The 23,115-nt window shown below is 38.6% G+C and overlaps 1 long non-coding RNA gene across 3 annotated transcripts; it reads right to left on the reverse strand.

The window, feature by feature from the left end:
• Window positions 1-17,722: 17,722 nt before the first annotated feature.
• Window positions 17,723-21,487, reverse strand: LOC130468930 (uncharacterized). 3 transcript variants are annotated; one of them, XR_008929307.1, is made up of 4 exons: window positions 21,183-21,487; window positions 19,884-21,072; window positions 19,639-19,698; window positions 17,723-18,153 (listed from the first exon to the last, which is right to left on the reverse strand). It is a non-coding gene; the product is annotated as an uncharacterized lncRNA (long non-coding RNA). The 3 variants fall into 3 exon arrangements; XR_008929308.1 differs by having other exon boundaries at window positions 19,884-20,813; window positions 20,940-21,487; XR_008929306.1 differs by having other exon boundaries at window positions 19,884-21,487.
• Between the last annotated feature and the right edge of the window lie 1,628 nt (window positions 21,488-23,115).

Raw genomic sequence — 23,115 nt, forward strand, 5'->3', positions numbered from 1 at the left:
ATTTGTCAAAGGATTCAGACTTATGCTTCATTAGGTAGACATAACCATATCTACTGAAGTCATCAGTGAAAGTGATAAAGTAGCTGAAACCACCTCTAGCATTTGTACTGATTGGTCCACATACATCTGTATGGATTAAACCCAATAGTTCATTTGCTCTTTCTCCAACTTTGGAGAAAGGTTGCTTTGTCATTTTGCCAAGCAAACATGATTCGCATTTACCATAATCCTCTAAGTCAAATGATTCTAGAATTCCTTCCTTTTGAAGTCTTTCTAAGCGTTTCAAGTTTATATGGCCTAATCGACAATGCCACAGATAGGTGAGATCTGAATCATCCTTTTTGGCCTTTTTGGTATTTATGTTATATACTTGTTTGTCGTGATCTAATAAATAAAGTCCATTGACTAATCTAGCAGATCCATAAAACATCTCTTTAAAATAAAACGAACAACTATTGTCTTTTATTAAAAAGGAAAATCCCTTAGCATCTAAGCAAGAAACTGAAATGATGTTTTTAGTAAGACTTGGAACATGGAAACATTCTTCCAGTTCCAAAACTAGCCCAGAGGGCAACGACAAATAGTAAGTTCCTACAGCTAATGCAGCAATCCGTGCTCCATTTCCCACTCGTAGGTCGACTTCACCCTTGCTTAACTTTCTACTTCTTCTTAGTCCCTGTGGATTGGAACATAAGTGTGAGCCACAACCAGTATCTAATACCCAAGAAGTTGAATTAGCAAGTATACAGTCTATAACGAAAATACCTGAAGATGGAACGAATGTTCCGTTCTTCTGATCTTCCTTTAGCTTCAAGCAATCTCTCTTCCAATGCCCCTTCTTCTTGCAGTAGAAGCATTCGGATTCAGAAGTGGGTTGACTGACCTTCCTCTTTACAGATTTGGCGCCAGTTTGCTTAGTTGGGCTGGCCTTGTTGCCACCTTTCTTAGCATTCCTCTTCTTTCCAGATTTCTTGAACTTGCCCCCACGCACCATAAGCACATCCTGCTTATCACTTTTGAGCGTCTTTTCAGCGGTCTTCAGCATACCGTGAAGCTCAGTGAGCGTTTTGTCCAGACTATTCATACTGTAGTTCAGTTTGAACTGATCATACCCGCTATGAAGAGAATGGAGGATGGTGTCTATAGCCATTTCCTGAGAAAATTGCTGATCCAGCCGACTCATATTCTCAATGAGTCCAATCATTTTGAGAACATGTGGACTTACGGGCTCGCCTTTCTTAAGCTTAGTCTCAAGAATTTGCCTATGAGTCTCGAATCTTTCGACTCGAGCCAGATCTTGGAACATGTTCTTCAACTCACTGATGATTGTGAAAGCATCTGAGTTGATGAACGTTTTCTGCAGATCCGCACTCATGGTGGCGAGCATTAGACATTTCACATCCTTGTTGGCATCAATCCAACGATTGAGGGCTGCCTGAGTGACCCCGACGCCTGCGGCTTCGGGCATCGCCTCTTCTAGGACATACTCCTTTTCTTCCTGCATAAGAACTATTTGCAAGTTCCTTTGCCAGTCAAGGAAGTTTTTCCCGTTCAACTTCTCCTTTTCGAGAATTGATTGAATGTTGAATGAATTGTTGTTTTCCATTTTAAAAACTACAATTGAAAAGAATAAACAAATAAATAACCATTCACAGTTTCTCTTAATAAACTTAAATTCTAGCATACATGCATAATTCAATGTTTATTAAGCATTTTATTCAAGTTATGTGTTCCGGCAGGTGTGAATAAAATGATTCCAAGATCCTAAAATCATTGAAGAACTAAGCACAGTTTGTCGACTTAATCCTAAAACATCTTAGGTAAGCAAAAGCCTTTTGCTAATAGTCTAGAAACTATTCTTGGTTGATAGGTACGTCTAAGAACTTATTAGGTAAACCTATCGATTTTGCCACGACATAAAAGGACTCCTTACTTATATCGTTGAGTTTCACCAAAACTAACATGTACTCACAATTATTTGTGTACCTTGCCCCTTTAGGACCAATAAGTAACACCTCGCTGAGCGAAAACTATTACTAGATTGATGTAAAGGATATCCAAGCAAGTGTATATTTTGGCATGGCACCTTTTAACTCAATTTTTAAGTTTGGAACTTAAGGCTCTTACTATGTTGGTTAGATTTTAAGTGAACTAAAATCCTTAATCATGCAACATAATCAAGCTTTTGATCTCATGCATTTTAAGACATATTTAAAAGCAATAAATAACTTAAAACATGCATAAGATAAATGTGATCTAGTATGACCCGACTTCATCTTGAAGCTTTAACTTCAAAGTCCGTCTTGAAAATCTCCGTGGGAGGCACCATTTTCTTCAAATAGGATAAGCTATAATTAAAACTAATTACAACTATTTGATGGTACGCAGACCATATTTGAATTGAAAAACAACTTTGGTACTTTAGACCAATTACATTCAAATTAATGGTACGCAGACCATATTTGCTATCCTATTTGGGCCATACTAGTCACTTCATAACCTGCAAAACAGTACATATACAATATATACCATTCACCCATTCATTATCATGAATGGCCCACATAGCTGGTTAGTAAAACACATTATGCATCACGTAAACATTTGCAGCAATTAATCAAGGGCACCAATAATCTACCAATTATTCAGTCCTTATTAATTCTAATCAAGTTGTTTTAACCTTAAAGATTTGTAGATCTAATCAAGAGTTTATGACTAAAAAGGGCTCCCACTCAAACCAATAAATTCATATGCTTTACTAATTTTAAACATAAAAATGTATTTCTAGTCTAACCGGAAACATACAAATTTAATTAAAATTTAAAGCTCATATAAATTTATAATTGAATCCAAAAAGTTTAATTTAATTTCACTCGTATTTAAATTAATTCATGATTTAAATTTTAGTAAAATAATTAGAATAAATAAAATTTATCATAATTACAATATTCAAAATTAAAATCCAAGAAAATAATTTAAATTATTAATTTTAAAATTAATTAAAATTACGTAAACTGAAAATTTCAAATTAAACATTCAAAACGATCTAATCGCAACGCAAACACCCTACGCATCGCACGCCCATGGGCCACACGCACACAGCCATCGCTGGCCATGTGCGCGCAGCCCATGCGCTGCGTCGCATAGCTGCTGCTTCTACCCTTCGCAAGCAATCGCGCGAGTTGGTGCTCGCTGCGCGCGCGCCAGCGCTCGATGCACGCGAGCCATCGCTCTCTGTGCGCTCGGCAGCGCTCGATGTGCGCGCTCCAGCGCTCGATGCACGCGAGCCATCGCTCGCTGTGCGCGCTCGCCAGCGCTCGCTTGATGCGAGCCAGCGCTCGCTGCGCGCGGCATCGACGCTGGGCGCAGCACTCGTGGCACGCGAGCTTGCGCTCGCTGCGCGCGAGGCTGCGCGCGCTTGCGCGAGGCAGTGCGCGTTGTGGCGCAGCTCGCTTGCTGCCCACACGCGACTGCCGTGCCTTGCGTTCGCCCATGCCCATTCGTCCATTGCTCATAGCCCACGACACAAGGCAGGGCTGCTGCCTTGTGCTCATGCACCATGCCCTTGCTTATTGTATTCGTGCCGCATGGGCGACGAGCTCCCTTGCTCGTCGTCGCATGCCCGCACTATACAACACCCCTTAAGGGTAACACGTAGCGTCCATTGCTTTGTGCGTGCAAGTTATATGAACGAATCGCATAAAATTTAAAAAATTTATATTTAAAATTAATGACAAATTAATAAATTAATATTAATTTCAAAATTTTAGGGCGAAAAATCGAAAATTTATTATTCAATTGATTTCCGATTAACATGGATTCAAGTCTAGGTCATAAAAATTTAAAATTTATCATAAATTTACAATTTTTATGGTGGTTTTTAATCATAGGTATCTAATCAAATTATAATTAATTATGAAAATCAAATTAATTCTAAATTATTCTAATTTTCAACAAATTAATCATAATTACAAATTAGATTGCATAATTAACAAGGCTAGGCATTCAAACTTGTTAAACATATACAGTAGGTCAATCAAAAATTCAAGATTTATCAACAAGAATCGCAAATATTTAATTTAACATCTTAAATTTACGAAATTTTGCATTCGAAAAACTAAAACCTTCGAAAAGTCATAGTTAGGCTTCGAATTTGAGAATTCTGGGTTCGGCAGAAAAAAATTATTTTTGTCAAAATTTTAGAATGTCTTTTACATGCGGAATTGACACAAAAATCACTCGATTTGGATGAGTAACGAAGAAACTGCCGAAAAACTGCGTACGTATAATTAAATAAACGCAATTTGCAATTAATTAACAATTACGAAAATTAATCACCCCTTTTAATTCTTGCAAATTTGTAATATTTAACCATGTTCATGCAATTTTAGATTATGAAAATAATAAGAGGCTCGTGATACCACTGTTAGGTTATGATACATATGACAATTCATAAATCATGCGGAAAAACCATTTAGCCAGGAATACATATTATTTACACATAATCATATAGCATAGTTTAGATGCATACTCTTTGTTGCGTGCCTTCCCTAGCTGCGCCCGAACCGAACAAGAACAAGTCTTTAGGACTCCAAGTGTTGTCCCTCCGTAGATAGTCCACAGCACGTCCGGATCCGCCTTAAGATTGACCAACTAGAATCGCCCTTAAGGTACTAATAATTTTCGGCACTTTTAGGCAAGGAATGTGTCTGAATTTTTCTCTCAAAAACTCACTTTTGAATACTTGAAAACTTGTTATAAATTGTGAACCCAGGCCACATATTTATAGGGGTATGGAAAGAGAATTGGAATCCTATTAGGATACGAATTAATTAAATTAGAATCATAATAAAACTCTTATTTAATTAATTTATCAAATAGAATTAGGAATTTAATCATTAAACGAATCCTGTACGTTTTAGGTTTCGTATGTGAACACAAACATCCACGAACGCACAGCAGCCCACGAGGGGCGCCATGCGCGCGCGCGCACAGCCCGAGCATCGCAGCCCACGACTGCCGCAGCCTTGGGCGCGCGCTGGGCCTGCCTTGCGGTGGGCCTGGCGCAGCCTTGGGCTGGCGTGTTGTGGCGCGCGTTTCCCTTGCTGGACGTGGGCCTGGCTTCGTGCTGGGCCTTCGTCTAGCAAGCTCGTCCGATGCTAATTCGTACGACGCGCTTCCGATTAATTTTCCGATTCCGGAATTCATTTCCGATACGAACAATATTTAACATTTCCGATTCCGGAATTAATTTCCGTTTCGAACAAATATTTAATATTTCCGTTTCCGGAATTATTTTCCGATTCCGATAATATTTCCGATTTAGACAATATTTCCGTTTCCGGCAATATTTCCGATTCCGGCAATATTTCTATTTCCAATAATATTTCCCGATATGTACCATGTTTCCGTTTCCGGCAACATCTACGACTTGGATAATATTTATATTTCCGATACGATCCATATTTCCGTTTTCGGCAATATCATCGTTTCCGGAGTATTCATTTCTTGCCTGTGACGATCTCAGCTCCCACTGAAACCAAGATCCGTCGATTCCGAATATCCATAGATGGAGTATTTAATGCCATTAAATACTTGATCCGTTTACGTACTATTTGTGTGACCCTACGGGTTCAGTCAAGAGTAAGCTGTGGATTAATATTATTAATTCCACTTGAACTGAAGCGGCCTCTAGCTAGGCATTCAGCTCACTTGATCTCACTGAATTATTAACTTGTTAATTAATACTGAACCGCATTTATTAGACTTATCATTGAATGCATACTTGGACCAAGGGCATTATTTCCTTCACCCTTGGCTTACATCGTGATTGGCCTCTTGGGCGAAATTCGTTTGTTGAAGGCACTACCTCGACCGGGGCATGTGTTGGATATGCGATAGAAGCGGTACCAAGCCGGCGCAAATATTACCCATAGAAGCCTATCATAAACTACATGACATATTATTATTTTGCCTCATGATGTAATGTTAGTTATGTGTAGCGAATTATGTGATTGTGTGTGACATATAATGCTAGAAAACCAACGGCCTTAAAAATTGCCCAAACATTCATAAACCAATTGGCCGAAGAGTTATACCAAAATACGTGTTCCGCAAACCCGAACGATCGCCACAAAAGTAAGCGACGCTTGGGACGGCCTGTAACGGATCCCACAACGCTGCACAACGCGTAAAGGACGTTATTAGGTAAGCACGCAAAATTAAGTCGCATAAACAAAAAATATACGCGAACGGAATACGAGTACCAGTCAGGGACGCATTATCATCTCCCCTTGCTGGGCGCCAAATATTCTCACGCCCACCGCTGGGCGCTGAAGTTGGTGCCTGGCCTTTTGGTCAGGCACAGCAGCCTCGGTGCCTGCGCATAAAATATACGTAGCAATATGAAAAAAAATTCGTGAAAATTGCTGCGAGGACGTATGGGAAAAGGCACTCGATTCTAAAAAACGACTTATAAAAAAATAAATAACTCTTTGTGTCGTTGTTTGGCCTCCTATGACGACAATGCCCGGCACCAAAACCGAGCATGCTAATTTAAATAACTTTGAATGTCACATGGGCAAAGTATTCAAAAAATGATGTTCGAATAAAGTTTTCAAGAAAAAAATAATGTTCGAATAAAAATAAATAAATCCGAGTCTAGACTAGGCTATGCCAAAGTACAATCTAAATCCTAAGTCTTAGTTGTCTTATCCATAGAATTGGTCCTAATACTTGGTGTCGTTCTGCAAGTTAAAAGGTTAAAACATATTGAGTCTCCCTTCCTAACAATTAAATCAATAAGCACCCATATGTAATTGTCATCCCATGCTAAGAATCTACGGCCTCAACACTCTCTCTCACCAATAAAAAGAATATATTACGTAATTCAAGTATTTGCCAAATGGAAACAGTCATATTCTGAAAATCATTCCTCCATAGTCGCACCACCCCCAAAGCGAGCCTAAGGTGTCAATACCATTGGCATAAAAAATTAATTAATGGCCTCAAGGCTTAGGATCACATTGGGTCACGACTATCATAGTCCTCTCGAGCCACTCGCTCCTTGAAATACTACTAAGTACGGACTAAAAGATTTTCCATGAATGCAACATGACCAACCATGAAAATACCCAAATCGGCATACCATAAGGCTACCATTGGGGTAAAAGCAATACACACAAAGAGAGAAGCCGCACTAATGATTCTAGTCTCGCCTCGTGACTCAAAGACCACAACCATCCACCTTTTAGCCCAAATAAAAGGGGGGAGAAATCCCAAGCAAAAAAGAGAAAAAAGAGAAAAAGAAAAGGGAGAGCGAAAAGAGCGAGCCATGGAATACTTATCCCGTACCTCCCAAAGTGCAACATTCACCCAAGTAAACGAAGGAAAAGAATTGAGTCAACCAATCCAAATCATGCCACAAAAACTACATAAAATTCTACGATGTCTACCCTTTCCGATCCTTATGTTCTTAGACGCCTTCGCTCTAGGGCCCCTATTCAGCTCATTTAACCCATCCATGTTCTCATTGCCATAACCCAAGAAACCATTATTACCTCAACTCTTGTCCTTGAACTTGTTATCAACTGCAAACCACGTACGGCCATTGACACGTGCGTCATGCCCATCATTTCCAAAGCTCAAACCTGGTCTTACACCGCCATTAGCATAATGACCATATAATTGGTTTGGATACATCCTGTTGATATACCCTTGAGCCATCCCCATGCTACTCATTGGCCTTGGTTGATGTAAACTCATGACACTAGCTTGAGGCTGTAAATTGTGAGTCCTAGCAGATGTAATCCTCATACTCGACTAATACCTATACAACTTATCCTATCTCATTCAACCCATCTTTCAAACCGTCTTGAGTCACGAATAAAAAAGAAGACAAATGAAAAGTACAAAAAAAATAATAAATAATAAAAAAAACTTTGCAAAGCGCACAAAAAAAAGAGAAAAGAAGCATTTAAAAAAGGAAAAGAAGCATTTAGCGCACAAAAAAGATTCGCAAATATTTGGCACGAAACGAAAAGGAGCAGCGCAAAAAGGCAGCCCAGAACATGCTTTAAACGCCCAGACCTGGGCGCTGAAAATAATAGCGCCCAGCCTTGGGCGCCGTTCTTGCTTCCAACTCCCAATTCCTAAAAGTGTTCGTATATTTTCCTATATGCATATGGAAGAATAACGAACACTTGGGGGTAGAAGATCGTATAAAATACGCAAAATACGCGCGCTCCAAAATTTTCGTACACTTATTTCACCCTTTTTTTAAACATTACGAGTCCACTCGAACGTACTTGTTTAAAATCGGCATTCTAAGAAACCATTTTCTGGCTAAGAACTACGCAAGACCTGATTCCAAATTAAATCAATTTAAGGCGGATACGTAGGCAATCCATGATTCGGTCCAACCAATTTGCAAAAAAGGTTAAAGCCTATAGAATAACAAGAATAAAAAATAGAGTCCCTTATTGAAATCTAATTACTTGCAATCCAAGTCGAAGGAAAATTTAAAGCACGAAGAAGAATCCAAGTCATCAAGATGCCAAAACGAGCACACATCGAAAAATAATAAGGGCACGTACCCTTGCCAGAAGGATCACTCATACTCCTAGGCACTTAGCCAAGACTCAAAAGATCGCTTTGCCTCAATTGAATGGGGGCTAGCGCAAGCGTCCATGACCTCTAAAGTACTCGACTTGACCCTCCCTAAAGCAAAGTAACTCACTTAAAGACCTTCTTTCACCACTAGACACAGTCATAACCGCCAACAAGTAGTAAAGGCAGTAAGCTTGCAATAAAGAGGATTGTTCTACGGCATCGCCCCATCGTTCCTTCGAACTCAGGGCACCCGTTCATGGTAATTCAAATACTTGCGAATCCCCTTTGAAAAAAATCAGACATTGTCAATAGGACTTGGCACTTAACCAAGGCTCACCCTACTCAGACATATGACACGGGCATCTAAAATCGAAATCTAAAAGCATCATTAATGGGAAGACATAACAGCAACTGGGGGCTAAAAATTGAAATGAAAGAGCTAGGGAAAGAACTAAGTATACCTTGACCTTTTGTGCAGACATACACCAAGTAAATCTAAGTCAATTTGAAAACGGTTTATATTCCCGCAATTCTGGAAAAGATGGCCCTAAAAGCCTAAAGCATATGCCCAACGGGCACAAGTATATCTTGACGCCTGCACCCTGGCTTCCAGCAAATCCTTAGACAGCATTCCAAAAATCGTAACAGTATTTTGATTCACTCATGTAATCCTGTACGAACCCTTCTATAAGTCTACCTACTTAGGACACCTCGGATTGTACACAGTAGGACTCGGATTTCAAATAATTTTCAAAGACTTCTTCGAACATAATAAAGTGTCGTTGGTTTAAGCTAAGTATGTGTTTATCTCGATGTTGCAAGTGAGTCAAAAAATTTCTAAATACGATTATGGGTAAAGAAAGGCACCTAGCTTTTGGTCAAGGCATACTTCAACATGTGACTACCTTGACCATGGCAATGTCGCACAATACGACGTTTACAAGAGAGGTAGCAAATCACTACTCGAACGTAGCTCGCACTAAACGAGTCTGGTTCAAACTATTCATGATCCATGTCACCATGAATGCATAAAAACGTATGCCAAGCATTATAGCACCAAGCCAATACCGTAGCTACAATTGGGGGCTTGAGAAAAACACTCTAAAAATGCTCGAAATGACGATTTTATCGCAAATTCTCGACGCTAATGCTATACACACGTCCTAGGGGCACAATCCTAAGGTCAATCATGTAAAACGAACCTTAGAATGGCTACAACCCCTCCCAAATTCTAAGCACTACTTAGAATATATAAAGTCACCCCACTATCAAGGGTAACTGAAAATCGCGAGTCACCAAAACTCCGATCAAACTACTGGACATAACGCTCGCCCTATAAGCGCCCGTTACACAGTCTACGTCGTTCCAAAGCAAAAGCAAAAGAAAAATCAAGGATAAAAAAAAAACTGTCAAATTCTGCCCAGAAATCATTTTCAACGCCCAGAGCAGGGCACCGATATCTTTAACGCCCCAGCCTGGGCGCTGATTCTCTCCGCTTGCCAAATTTTGCCCAGGTATAAAAACAAGAAAAAGAACATCCATGAATCCTCGCATCGAACGAAGTAATAAGCCGTGCACACCCACGCAGAAGGTGCTACACTTGTTCGAGCACCTGAACGAGGCGTGATGAAGTACTCCAATGCAAAAAATAATAATGATATCCCAACACCTGGAGAAATGTTCTAATACATGCGGTTAGGCCACACAAGTCTATGTCGCACCATAGGTTCAACCGTCCCACGGTACGAGTCTAAAAAAAAAGAGTAAGGCATATCGCACTAATGCGGGCACGACCAAGAGTAAGGGGCAAAGGCTACCTATCTCCCAAATTCAAAATGCAAGCCCCACGACTCCTACATTAAGGATTAAAGGTAGCGAAATATTACCACGGAAGGGATAGCTCGCACCTACACGAGCGGAACCCCAAGGCATCTTTCTCGAAAGAACCTACAAAAATCGTACGCCAAAAGGAAGCATCCCAACATGCATACTTGGGGGCTCCAAGCTACGAAACGACCATAGCAAAATAAAAAATCTCAAAGCAAATGTTTGAACGATCGAAAGGGCACGATGCTTGAGCCCACTTCATGAATGGGCCTAACCCCTATCAAGCTTCTAAGCAAACTATTCAAAATCAGTCATTGCTCAAAAAAAAAAAAAAATGATTCAAGCGAACTGATTAATGGACCGCACAAAACGACCATTTTATGAACGCTCGTTCGCACATACATATCATCATTCACGAACGCGTTCAAAAGGAAAAATATATACAAGATCCATCAAAGTCTTACGCCTCAAGGTATGTTCCTCGGGCCATATAGACTCGCCCAACTATTGCAATAACTGTACACCTTAAAAAGCGACAGTTCCTTTAAATAATCGCCCCAAAGCGACAAACACCGTAGTCCACCAATCGGCTACGGCTTTTCGAGAAATCATCACGATCACTCAACTCATTGTAATCTCTAATAAAATTCTACGTTCCAAAAAATAAGAAAAAACAAAAAAGAAGAGAATACGTAGAATTTCCAAGTGAAGTAAATGAACGAACGAACAAGAGGCCAACTGTGTCATCAAGAAACCTCGCCAGAAATCATTCTCAGCGCCCAGAGCTGGGCGCTGAAATCTTTAACGCCCAGGCATGGGCGCCGAAAATGATCACAGACCCAGAAAAGGCCCCTGACTTCTATAGGGCCCTGCCGTACCCATTCGACTCGAAAATTGCCGATTTATTTACTGAAAATCGCACCTCACGACCTTGTTAAGAGTAGCACACCACTACAAAGATCGCTCGCACTTACGAGCACGATCCCAAACACGACCAAGGACATTACAAGATGCGTATCCCCAAGGAACCTCTTTGACAAGAAATGACCATCAAGCACGAATGCTTGGGGGCTCGAAAGAAAATATATATTTCAAAAGAGAGTATGCAAAGTTAAAACAATATTCCCAGACTACGCTGTACGAAGTCCCGTGTTTGGATAATCTCAAAATATAAAACCGGATTACGACCTCAAGACAAAGGTCTCCGTTGATACTTATACATAGTCCCCTAATCAAGGACCCAGGTAGTGGCAAAATTGAGCCGAAAAGACTAGCTCAAAACCATGAAAAGGTGATGACCACGAGACTATGGTCCATCTAAACACATTGTCAACCCACATTCAGGTTGCAACTAAACCCGAGCATCCCTCGGAAGAATTCGCTCCTACAAGAATGAATAAAAAGAAATTCTCAAAAGAAATCACAAGAAAAAAATGAAATAGGGACTTGCCCACCTCAATCAGGCAAGATCGCGGCACGCGAGTCCCAAATCGAAAAGACGAATTCAGGTTCGCTCACCTCCAGCGAGCGGGGCGTCCACCCTTAGCGGACAGGGCTCGCCCACCTTCAGCGGGCGGGGTCTGCGTCACTAACCGCGCAGGTCCTCAGTCTCCGAAAATGAAAAGAAAATAGAATCTTCAAAACAAAGCAAAAAACAGGCTCTCCATCTTCATCCGGCGGGGACTACGTCACTAACCGCGTAGATCCTTATTTTCAAAACTTCAAAACAGATTCGTCCACTTCTATCGGACGGGGTGTCCACTCTTAGCGGACAGGCTCGCCATCTTTAGCCGGCGGGGTCTACGTCACAAACCGCGTAGGTCCTTATTTTCAAAAAAAACACAAACAAATTTCAAAATAGATTCGTCCACTTCTATCGGACGGGGTGTCCACCCTTAGCGGAAAGGCTCGCCATCTTTAGCCGGCGGGGTCTGCGCCACTAACTGCGCAGGTCCTTAGTCGCTGCAGCGATAACTTTTTCTGGTTTTTCCTTTTTCCAAAAATTAAAGGACTGGTTTTCCCTTTTTCCAAAAATTAAAGGATTAGTTTTCCGTTTTTCCAAAAAAGAGCGATGTGCTGGATTTTCCTTCGTTTTACGTCCTATAAAAACAAGGGGGTTTTCTCGTTTAGCTAACCTTGAAAATGAGAATCTTTAAAAACATTTTACCTCGTGATTGGGCTTGGCCAGGCCCAATTACCATTTATAGCTTTGATTTCGAAAACATCCGTAACTACTTCCAATGACAAAGTGAGGGAGTTTCTACACATCTTTAGATACTTCCAATGACAAAGTGAGGGAGTTTCTATACTATCCGTTGACAAATCCCAATGACACGTGAGGGATATGTCGACACTTCTAGTGATGACCCTTAAGTCAAATGTTATCACTCGGGGGCTCGTGAGACCCTCGCAAAACAGGTCACATACACCATGGCTTGTGTGACGCACTCCGTCTAGTACTTTGACCATCGTCTCATCCCGAGACTCAGTCAAAGTGGGGGCTAACTGTAGACACCTACTTTTGTCCCCATTCCCGAAAGGGAAGGTTCGATGATGAGAACATAAATCTCCACTTGGCAACGCATCTCCTATAAAATAACGAATCTCAATCACCCTTTTCATTTCAACCAAAACTGCTATTTATAGAAACCTGCTAAAAATAGTAACTGCAGTAACGGATAGTTGCTAAAAATGGCAAGACATAAAAGATAGAAACCTGTCAGAATTAGGTGTTGCACTCCGACATAAATCCTAAAAGAGATAGAATTTGCAAGAGGAATCCTATTCCTAGTATAATTCGAAAATAAGAGTTACGTATTAAAATCCTAACGAACCTAGAGTTCGTAACGGGCCCAGACGCATTCCGTCATAAAGTTAATACGCACTAAAAGACTCGGATAAGTCTCAAAGACTCCGTATTCCACGAGTCCAAATCTGACAAGGAAATACGGTCCAGACCCTATTTTCAACGACTGGCTCTGGGCGCCGAAATCTTCGGCGCCCAGCCCTGGGCGCTGAAATTACCTGGGTACGTATTCTCTCCTGATTCTTCTGGGATTAGTGCTCTAAAATTCTATCTTTCCACCAACTCTTCCCTATAAATATAGCTACAAATTCGACGTGAAAAGGAAACACAATTCATATTCTGAGTATTGACTCCAACCCCTAAGCCTAAGCCTCACGCTACGAAATTGATCCCGCGTTCTGTCGCAATCGATCCAAAAATCGAACAGAACGTATCCTGACCCTTGTAGCTGAAGAATTAAGCCCGGATACTGGAACCTTGCCCAGAAACTTGAGATTCGTTAAATAAAAGGAGAAATAGCAAAACCAAAGTGGTTAGTTTTCCGAGAACCGTGACGCACCTCTCAAGGGTGCGTCGTAATGTGTCCCTTCGCATGATTTAATCGCTTTCATCACCCTTTTATCAAATTGTTAAACTATTAATCTTATTGTTCTATCACGCCTAACAAAGATAATATCTGGGATAATTAAACTATCATGCTAGGTCCCCTAAATCAATCTAAACCAGATAATCACGATCGATCTAGTACTATGTGTTGCATATTGTTAAAATCAATCCAGGTTAGTTTAATAGTTAACGCATGTCCCTTCAATTATTTATGCTGAGCTAGTAAGGATATCCTGCCTCTGGAGTTATCGAAGAGCGAGTACTCCTCTCGGTAGTTACAGTCCCCCGAACCCTCAATCTCTACCCTGCGGGTATACGTTGAGCGATCCCCACACCAGGGATCACAAGGGAACCTATGGCCGTCGTGGTCAAACATAATTGCACTCCCTTTATGTCACGATAACAGGGTTTTGTCAGTTTTTCTCATTGTCGTTAAAAACTGAATGGCGACTCCTATATTACTAGTCAATTGGGTGTAAACTCACAGGAAATCCAATTACACTTGATTTGACAAATAGAAACGTCACGCCGACGAGGGACGAGGTCACGCATTAGCCTCGTGCTTTTTCGACCCCCTCACATTATCACACTTTTTTTTATATAGTAATATTGTGTTCCATCTCTTATCTGTTAAGAAGCTTCTAGATATAAAATACTGTGCAATTCGGCGAAATTGAAGAGATGGAAATTGCTTTTTTAGAAGTTTCTTGTTCTTATTCTTGACACCCTCTAGCTATTGACTTATAGGCTGGTTATTTGGATGGCATAGCTGCAGGACGAAATGATGTTGCACAAGATGGTTTTGATCGATTTTTCAAGGAGTCATTGATGGTTGGATATAACTGGGGAATTGTTAGGGGTGTTACTAGGTAATGGATCTAAGGATAGCGTCTGACAAAGCCATGAAACTGTTTGGTGACTTTGATTTGGCAATGACAAGCTTATTGACTCTATACTTGAATTGGTTTCTGATAAACTTCCAGGTGACTATGGAATACAGAGTGATTTTCAACTTATAGGCATGTTGTAAATTTTATTGGTGGAAGTTGGAGCAAATTGTCGTTTCTTTTCTCTTCATTCTCAATTAATTTGTTCATGATTTTTTATTGAAAGCATTTTTTTCTTTATTTCAGCACAATATCCGAAAATTGTGTCATAAAATTGTTATTTCTTTAAGTTCATAGATGGTTCTTCACATATTACTCAGATTGTGTATTTTACCCTTTCAAAATTCTTTTAAGATAAAACAAAAGAATTATGAAACTTTTGTGTTATTTGTTAATATTGATGATTTGATCTTGGTTTTACAGTATGTTTGCTTAAGGGGATCAAATTTACTTTTTTATATTTGCACGCATTGCGTGCATATAGGACTAGTTGTAGATGGATGAACCCTGAGTCTAGAAGGAGGAAGAAGTGAAATAATTTAGTTGTATTTATATATGTTTTTCCAATTTGTGCGACAAGCTATAAAGAGCAAACGAGAATGCTATAAATAGTTGGGGAAATGTAGAAGTGATGAGAACTACGAGAGTATAAGGAGGCTAAAAGGAAAGCAAAGAAGGCTGTAATAGAGGCTATAAAAAAGGTGAATCGGGATCTTTACGCAAGATTGAATAAAAAAGAAGCGGAAAAGGACATCTATATACTTGCTCGAATGAGAGATAGTAAGATACGAGACATCGGGAGGATTAAATGTGTGAAAGATGTTGATAAAAAAGTTTTGGTGGGGGATAAGGAAATAAAGGATGGATGGAGGTTCTAATTTGACAACTTGTTCAACGGGGATCAAGAACGCGACATTGGAGATACAAATAGCACTCGGGATATGGTTAACCTAGATTTTATGCGAAGATTCAAAAGAGAGAAGTCGAAATGGAATTGAAAAAGATGGGACTCAAGAGGGAAGTGGTACCCGATGGCATACCTCTCGAAGTCCGGAGATGCTTTGGAGAGAGAGGTTGAAAGGTTATAACTCTTTTCAACAAGGTTTAAGGAAGTAATAAGATTCCATTATATTGGAAGAAAAGTAATATCGTCCCCTTGCACAAGAACAAGGGTGAAGATTATGCCAACTATCGAGGAATCAATGAGTCATACCATGAAACTTTGGGAGCGAATTATTGAGCAAAGATTAAGGAGAAATGTGAAGATCGCTAAGAGAACCAGTTTGGATTTATACCTAGGAGATCGACTATGGAGGCCATTCATCTTATAAGAAAACTAATGGAGAATGATCGAGAGAGAAGAACGATTTACATATGGTTTTAATTGATTTGGAGAAGGCGTGTGATAAGGTACCGAGGGAAATTCTTTGGTGGGCATTAATTAGGAAATGAATTTCTAGGAAGTATATTCATATCATCAAGGACGTGTATGAGGGAGTTAGCACGAGTGTACGAACTAGTGTTAGTAAGACCGAAGATTCCTTCATTACGATAGAGTGTATCAAAGTTCCGCACTTATCCCGTTTCTTTTTTATATAGTCATGGACGGATTGACGAGGTCAATTCAAGATGGTATACCCTAGTGCATGATGTTTGCATATGATATTGTGTTGATTAATGAAACCATAGAAGGAGTAGAAAGTAAGTTTGAATTATGGAAAAAAATTTTGGAATCTCAGGGTTTTAGGCTGAGTAGAAACAAGATAGAACATATAGAGTGTAAGTTTAGTGGAGTCCAAAACAGAAAGACGGGGAAGATTACCTTAGATGGGAAAATTGTCCAACGTTCTGAAATGTTCCGCTATTTAAGATATATCCAAAAGGATAGAGAATTGGATGGTGATGTGGCTCATAGAATCAAAGCAGGTTGGTTGAAGTGGAAAATTGCCACGGGGTTCCTATGTGATCCAGGCATGACCCAAAAATTGAAGGAAAAATTCTATAGCACGACAATTAGACCGACGTTATTAATGGCATGAAATGTTGGGCAGTGAATTATTGTCACATGCATAAGATGAATGTGGAGGAGATGCACATGTTACGTTGGATGTGTGGGCATACAAGAAATGATCGATTGAGGAATGAGATTATTAGGAAGAAAGTAAGGGTTGCACCAATTGAGTTTAATATGATGGAAAATTGTTTCATTGGTTTGGACATGTAAGAAGAAGATCAATCCCCTGGTTAGGAGGCTAGAAGGGTGCCAAAGTGATAGGATTGCAAGGGGTAGGGGAAGACTTAAGAAAACATGGACCAAGGTAATTGAGTATTATATGAGCCTATTTGGGATTGAGGAAAATATAGTGTTGGATGGGACAGAGTGGAGAGAGAGAATATACGTTGATGACTTTATTTGACTTATACATCTTCCATCGACTCTCTTAGTTTACTTCTTGCGTTTTTTAAAACCTTTTTGTGAACTTTTTTTTCCCCACAAAACTTTTTCCTCTCCGGATTTTCTTAGCTCATTTTTATATGATACTCCGTATTTTCAAATGTATATATTTTTTTAAGTTTCTCGTTTTATACTTTATTTTTTTTATCCCTTGTGATATTTTTCTTTAATATATATATATAGTAATATTTTGTAAACTATTATATATTCAATTATTCATTCAATATATAAACCTGTTACATTGTTAGTATACTAGTCTTATATGCACGCGATGCGTGCGAGTATTTAAAAACTAAATATTGTATTATTATTATTATATTGCATTTAATCAACAAAAAAAAGGTAAGATAAAATGTTTATATACAACAAAATTGACTTCCCTAGTAAAATAAACTTGTAGTCTAGCATTAAAATATATATAATCTGATATAACCTATATCTTCAAAAACTAAGATGCCTTCAAAATTTTAAAGCTTCAGCCATTTCTCCTAGTTTTCAACTTCCAAGTCATGAATTCACCATACTCGACAAAATCACAATGATAACAGTCACAACCTTTTATTGGCAAATCAAAGAAGAAAACAATAGGAATACAAACCCCAGAACTCAATTCAGAAAGAGTAATTTGCCACCGCAAAACCCCAAGACAGAGAAAGAAAAAAAATTCCCGGTAAAATGAGCTTACAGTCTTCAACAACAAAGATGCCTTCAAAATTTTGAAGCCAACCGCTCATATTGATCTCTGTGGGCACAGGAGTTTGAGGGAATTACAATTTCCATTTCAGACCATATGAGAATCATTGTATTATTATTTTAGAAATGCAAATTACAATAAAAAGAAAAGAAAAACTCTGAAAAACTCTTACATGAATAAAATTCATCCTAAAATATTTAATTGAGTTGATCCTTTGATTTGAAGGGAAATGGTGGCAACCGTAACACTGCTTATTCAACCTGAGTTGGTTCTGAACTCCATAACCACCAAAACAAACAAAAACAACAATCAAATTAATTCACAATTTAAACTTGCAACTATTAATCACAATTTCAATTAAAAATTACAGGGTCTAGTGAGATTGATGAAGATTAATTACGGGGTCTTGAAGAACATGTTTGGTGTCATGTGTGGTGTTCCATTGTTTGTACAACAACATAGTTAAGAACTGCAGCTTTGATTAAGATAATTGTGACAATAGGATATAAAAAAAAGAATGAAAGAATATTCAGAAAGAAATACAAAAGATAAGGATTAGAAAAGATGATAAATAGCCCGAGTTACTTGTAATCTTGTCATCTTGTCCCAACAAACTGGGAGTGACACTACAGAGAAGATATATATTAATCAAGTTCAACTGCTGTAAAATATGTAAACATGAACATGCTTCTCTGAGTTCTTTCATGTGCAGAACATTCATATCTGCTCCCAAAATCAGAATTCTGCTTTGAGTTAACTCTAAGGGAAACAAATATTAGGTTAAAGGTACTGAGTTTGTATCCTCTCTCTATTCTACTAATCCATAATTAAGCAGAAAATAGTATTAGTCCTCGCTAATCTGTATTGACCATACCAATCCAGTGATCCACAACATTTAATTGAACAATGCTTCAGTCAAACCTTATGATTTTATCAACCAATAAAAAAAGAGTACGGAAATAAAAGATACTAAAACATACAATACATCTAAAGCAGTCTGTTTCATGCTTCTGTTTTCCTGTGTATTCTCTTGTAATTTTGTGCAAACTAAACAAAAAGGAAAACAATTCTGCCAACCAAATACATTTATCAATCGCAATTTCAAATGCCCATAAAACTAAAAACAAAACAATACAGCCAAATTCTCCACTGATCTCAAGTCCGAACAGAACAAAAAAGAGACCTTATATCTTGAAGACCTGCAAGAACCAGAACATTGTCACCATGCACCAGGGGCGGATCTAGGTGTATTCAGAAAGCAGGTCTCTTAGGTATTACTAAATAAACCCCCCGCGCACATAACTGACCGCATGTAACTGTCCAAATTTGTGCTAAACCTAAGAGACCATCAATATAAAACACATGGTCTCTTAAATTCCTAGGTAAGAAGAGACCATACCAATCCACAACATTTAATTGCACTTTTAGGACTGATTACATCAATGATCTTTAATTTCTAAAAGTACCCCATTACCCAAACCACAAACTTACTGATCTCCAAACCCGAGAATTTTAAAACCCTGAAATTTCATTAATTTCACCCCAAAAGCTAATATTTGAAACAAAAGAATTTTAGAGTAGGAAGAGTTGTCTATGTTTGCAGCCAATCCCAAGCATTGGCTTAAGTACCCAATTAGGCATGATCCACTTAACTACGTTGCAACAACAAGGCATTGATATAAAAAATGACATAAGAAATTCATCAAACACTAAAATCAACGTTGATGTAAAAAAAGAAATGCATATGATCAATTACCTTGAATCTTGGAATTCACATCTTCAATCTTGTCCTTATAAACCACTTCATAGTGACGCACTGTATCAGAAAAGAGAAAACATAGATGATATAGCTTATTAAGGGAATCTAAAGAGAAGTAATTTTAGTTATAGACTTTTCAGACTACTACTAAGTCAGCAACCAAACCGGGGCTTATAACTTAGATTCCCAGTCATCATCCAGTCATCATCCAATAACAGCAAAATAAAATCTGTGCCACTAACCTCAACGATGTAGCTGTAATGCCATCTCTATCACCTTCTGTTCATGCATCAGAGCTTGTATTTGAAGAAAACATGAGTTTTTTAATGAGCCACAGCCGGCGACCTTGCGAAATTATATGCAATACTACTAACCGGTTGCATCCAAAGCAACAACTAAAACTCGTACGAAACAGACACATGCCTATTTAACAATATCAACAATGAACAATTCGTACGAAACAGACACAACCAGTAAACAACAATATCAAGGTATAAAATAAGGGTAACATAAACGACAATGAACAAAACAAATGAAATATCACATTAATAAGAATAAAATCAATTTGAATCTTCACAAAAGCAAACAAAAAGCAAAACCCAGATATAAAATAAGGGTAACATAGACAAAAAGGCTTAAGGAATCAAACCAGCAAAAAATAATCAGATTACAAAACAATGTATTCAACTATTAAATCAGAATTCAATTCAGAAAATAATCCCAAAAAAATCAGAATAATAATCAACCAAATTTACTCACGAATTCAGAAAAGTAAAATTAAACGCAAATCAACCCAAGTAATAATCAACCAAATCCCTGTCCTAAATCAACCAACCAACTGTCCTAAAAAACAACCCAAGTATTGTTCAATTATGGCAATCCGAAATCAGTAATCCAAAATAAAAAATGAAGGGAACTAAAACCAAAATCAGATCAAACAACTAACCTCAGACTTAAGGAGATTCTTTGGAAGAACTATGTGCCAGAAAATAATCACAAAACGAAAACAAATTATCAACACCTAATTAGCAATCCTAATAATTAACAAAACAGAAAAAATCCCCAAATATTTTATTATTCAAATTCAAAATCCATACATGATTATGGGATCTGACCCATTTTCTTCTTCAATCGCACAAATAAAATTTCTCAAACAAAGCCGAGAGATTCACCTGTTAGGGATTTGAGCACCAAATCAAACCAAATATCAAAATCAATAATCAATCCGTAAATTAATAAATTCAAGGAAGAATTTATGAAAGCAAGGTTTAAATTCAGGACCCCATAACTACTATTACCTTTCAAGTTCTGATGTTAGGTTTCAATTCAGGACTCACTCAACGACGGCGGCGGCGATGAACCATTATGATGCGATGAAGCATGACGGCGGCGGCGATTTCAAAGAGAGAGAGAGGCCTTAACCACAACCAGCTTTCAAAGAAACCACCGCCGACACCGTTATAAAGATTCAACAATTAGGGTTTTGGAAATAAAAATAGAGAAGATTAACGACGGAAAAATAGAAAAATGCTAGGATTTACCTTCGTGAGTTGATAAAATGGCAGAACAATCCTTTCCGCTCTCCTCTACGCATTAATCTCCGTTCTCGGCCTCGTCGTCGTCGCAAGAAGCGTCTGGCTCCGCCGCTTTGCTAGTGGCGGTGATTCAGCTCCGACGAACAAAGAGGTCCGTAAGGCGCTCCCTAAGGTGCCTTACTCCGCCGACCAAAACGCCGGTGAACTCTCCGATGATTGTGGTCCAGAATTTACAGGAGGGGAGAGAGGGAGGGGAGAGATATGAGGAGCAGAAAATTCAAAAAATTATAATGTGAGAGGAGAGAGAAAGGGTTAATGTGAAAAGGGAGAGAGAGGAGAAAACGGGAGGGAGGAGAACAGGAAGCTGGGGTTGAATGTAAATGTGGGGGTATTTTTGTCAATTCAAAGGGGACACGAAAAGCATAATTACAAAATCAACCTCAGCTGTTCCTTTATATAATAGAGATACTTAGAGATTTTTGGTGATCAAATTAGTTATTAATCATTATATCAGGCTCAATATGTTTCAATCAGATCTAATTTAATAAATCTTAATCAAGATAATAAACTGCAATCAAAGTCAATAGTCCAAATAAGTTTAAGAGATTCCAGGTGAAAATAACATAGTATAACTTTTATTTTTAATAGGTGTGTGTAATCTACGAAATGGAGATCTCAAGTCCATGCATGACACACACTTGCGCGTCAAATCGGCAGTGGGGAACGAGCAAGTTCACTTTGCACATTTTGGAGCCAGACTTGTTTCTCTTTTTTTTTTTCTTCATTGCTTTCTCTTTATAGACTAATATATCTATACTAATATATTAAAAGGCATTGTGAATAATATTTTATATGCTACGTAATACTCTCTCCATTACGCTACATCAGCCACTCACCAAATTTTATGTCATGTCATGTTATGACATGGCCAATTAAAAATCAATACAATGAGGTTCAAATACCAAACCTCAAGTGTGGATGATAGCTCTCATTAGCATCTTAACCAACCACCAATTGTCATTTATCTGTTCACATTAATTCATAAATAAATGTTAACATGGAGTCTTAAATGAAGGAAATAATGCCCTTGGTGCAAGTTTGCATTTAATGCATTTAATGCTAAGTCTAATAAATATGGTTCAGTATTAATTAACAAGTTAATAACACAGTGAGATCAAGTGATCTAAATGCCTAGCTAGATGCCGCTTTAGTTCAAGTGGAATTAATAATATTAATACCACAACTTACTCTTGACTGAACCCGTAGGGTCACACAAATAGTGCGTGAACGGATCAAGTATTTAGGTGAATATAATATTCAGTAAATAATCTATTTATGGTCATTCGGAAATGATGGATCTTGGTTCCAGTGGGAGCTAAAATCATCAAAAGATAAAGAAAGAATATTTTCCGAAATTGAAGATATTACCAGAAACGGAAACATGGTTCATGACGGAAATATAAATATTATACAAGTCAAAGATATTGCCGGAAACGGAAATAAGGTTCGTATCGGAAAATATCAACAGAAATAGAAATATTACTAGAATCGGGAATATTGCCGGAAACGAAAATATTATCGGAATTAGAAATATTGTTGAAATTGGAAATATTGTCGGAATTGGAAATATTATCGGAAACGTAAATATTGTTCGAATCAGAAATAAATTCCGGAAACGGAAAACGAATCCGAAGCACGACGATCAACACGCCGGCAAACGAGCTAGCTCATCGCTCGACGAGCAAACCCGCATGGCAAAACAAGCCAGCGTTAGGCACAAGGCCAAGCACCAGCTCCAGGCGCCAGCGCCAGGCCTGAAGGAAATATGTCCTTTACCCAAGGTGCATTAAGTCTAATACCAAGGTTCAGATTAATTGCAACAATTAATTCAGTGAGATCAAGTGATCGGAACAGCTAGCTGGAGCAATGCTTCCGATCA

The sequence above is a fragment of the Spinacia oleracea genome, chromosome 3, assembly GCF_020520425.1.
Source record: "Spinacia oleracea cultivar Varoflay chromosome 3, BTI_SOV_V1, whole genome shotgun sequence".
NCBI classification, from domain to species: Eukaryota; Viridiplantae; Streptophyta; class Magnoliopsida; order Caryophyllales; family Amaranthaceae; genus Spinacia; species Spinacia oleracea.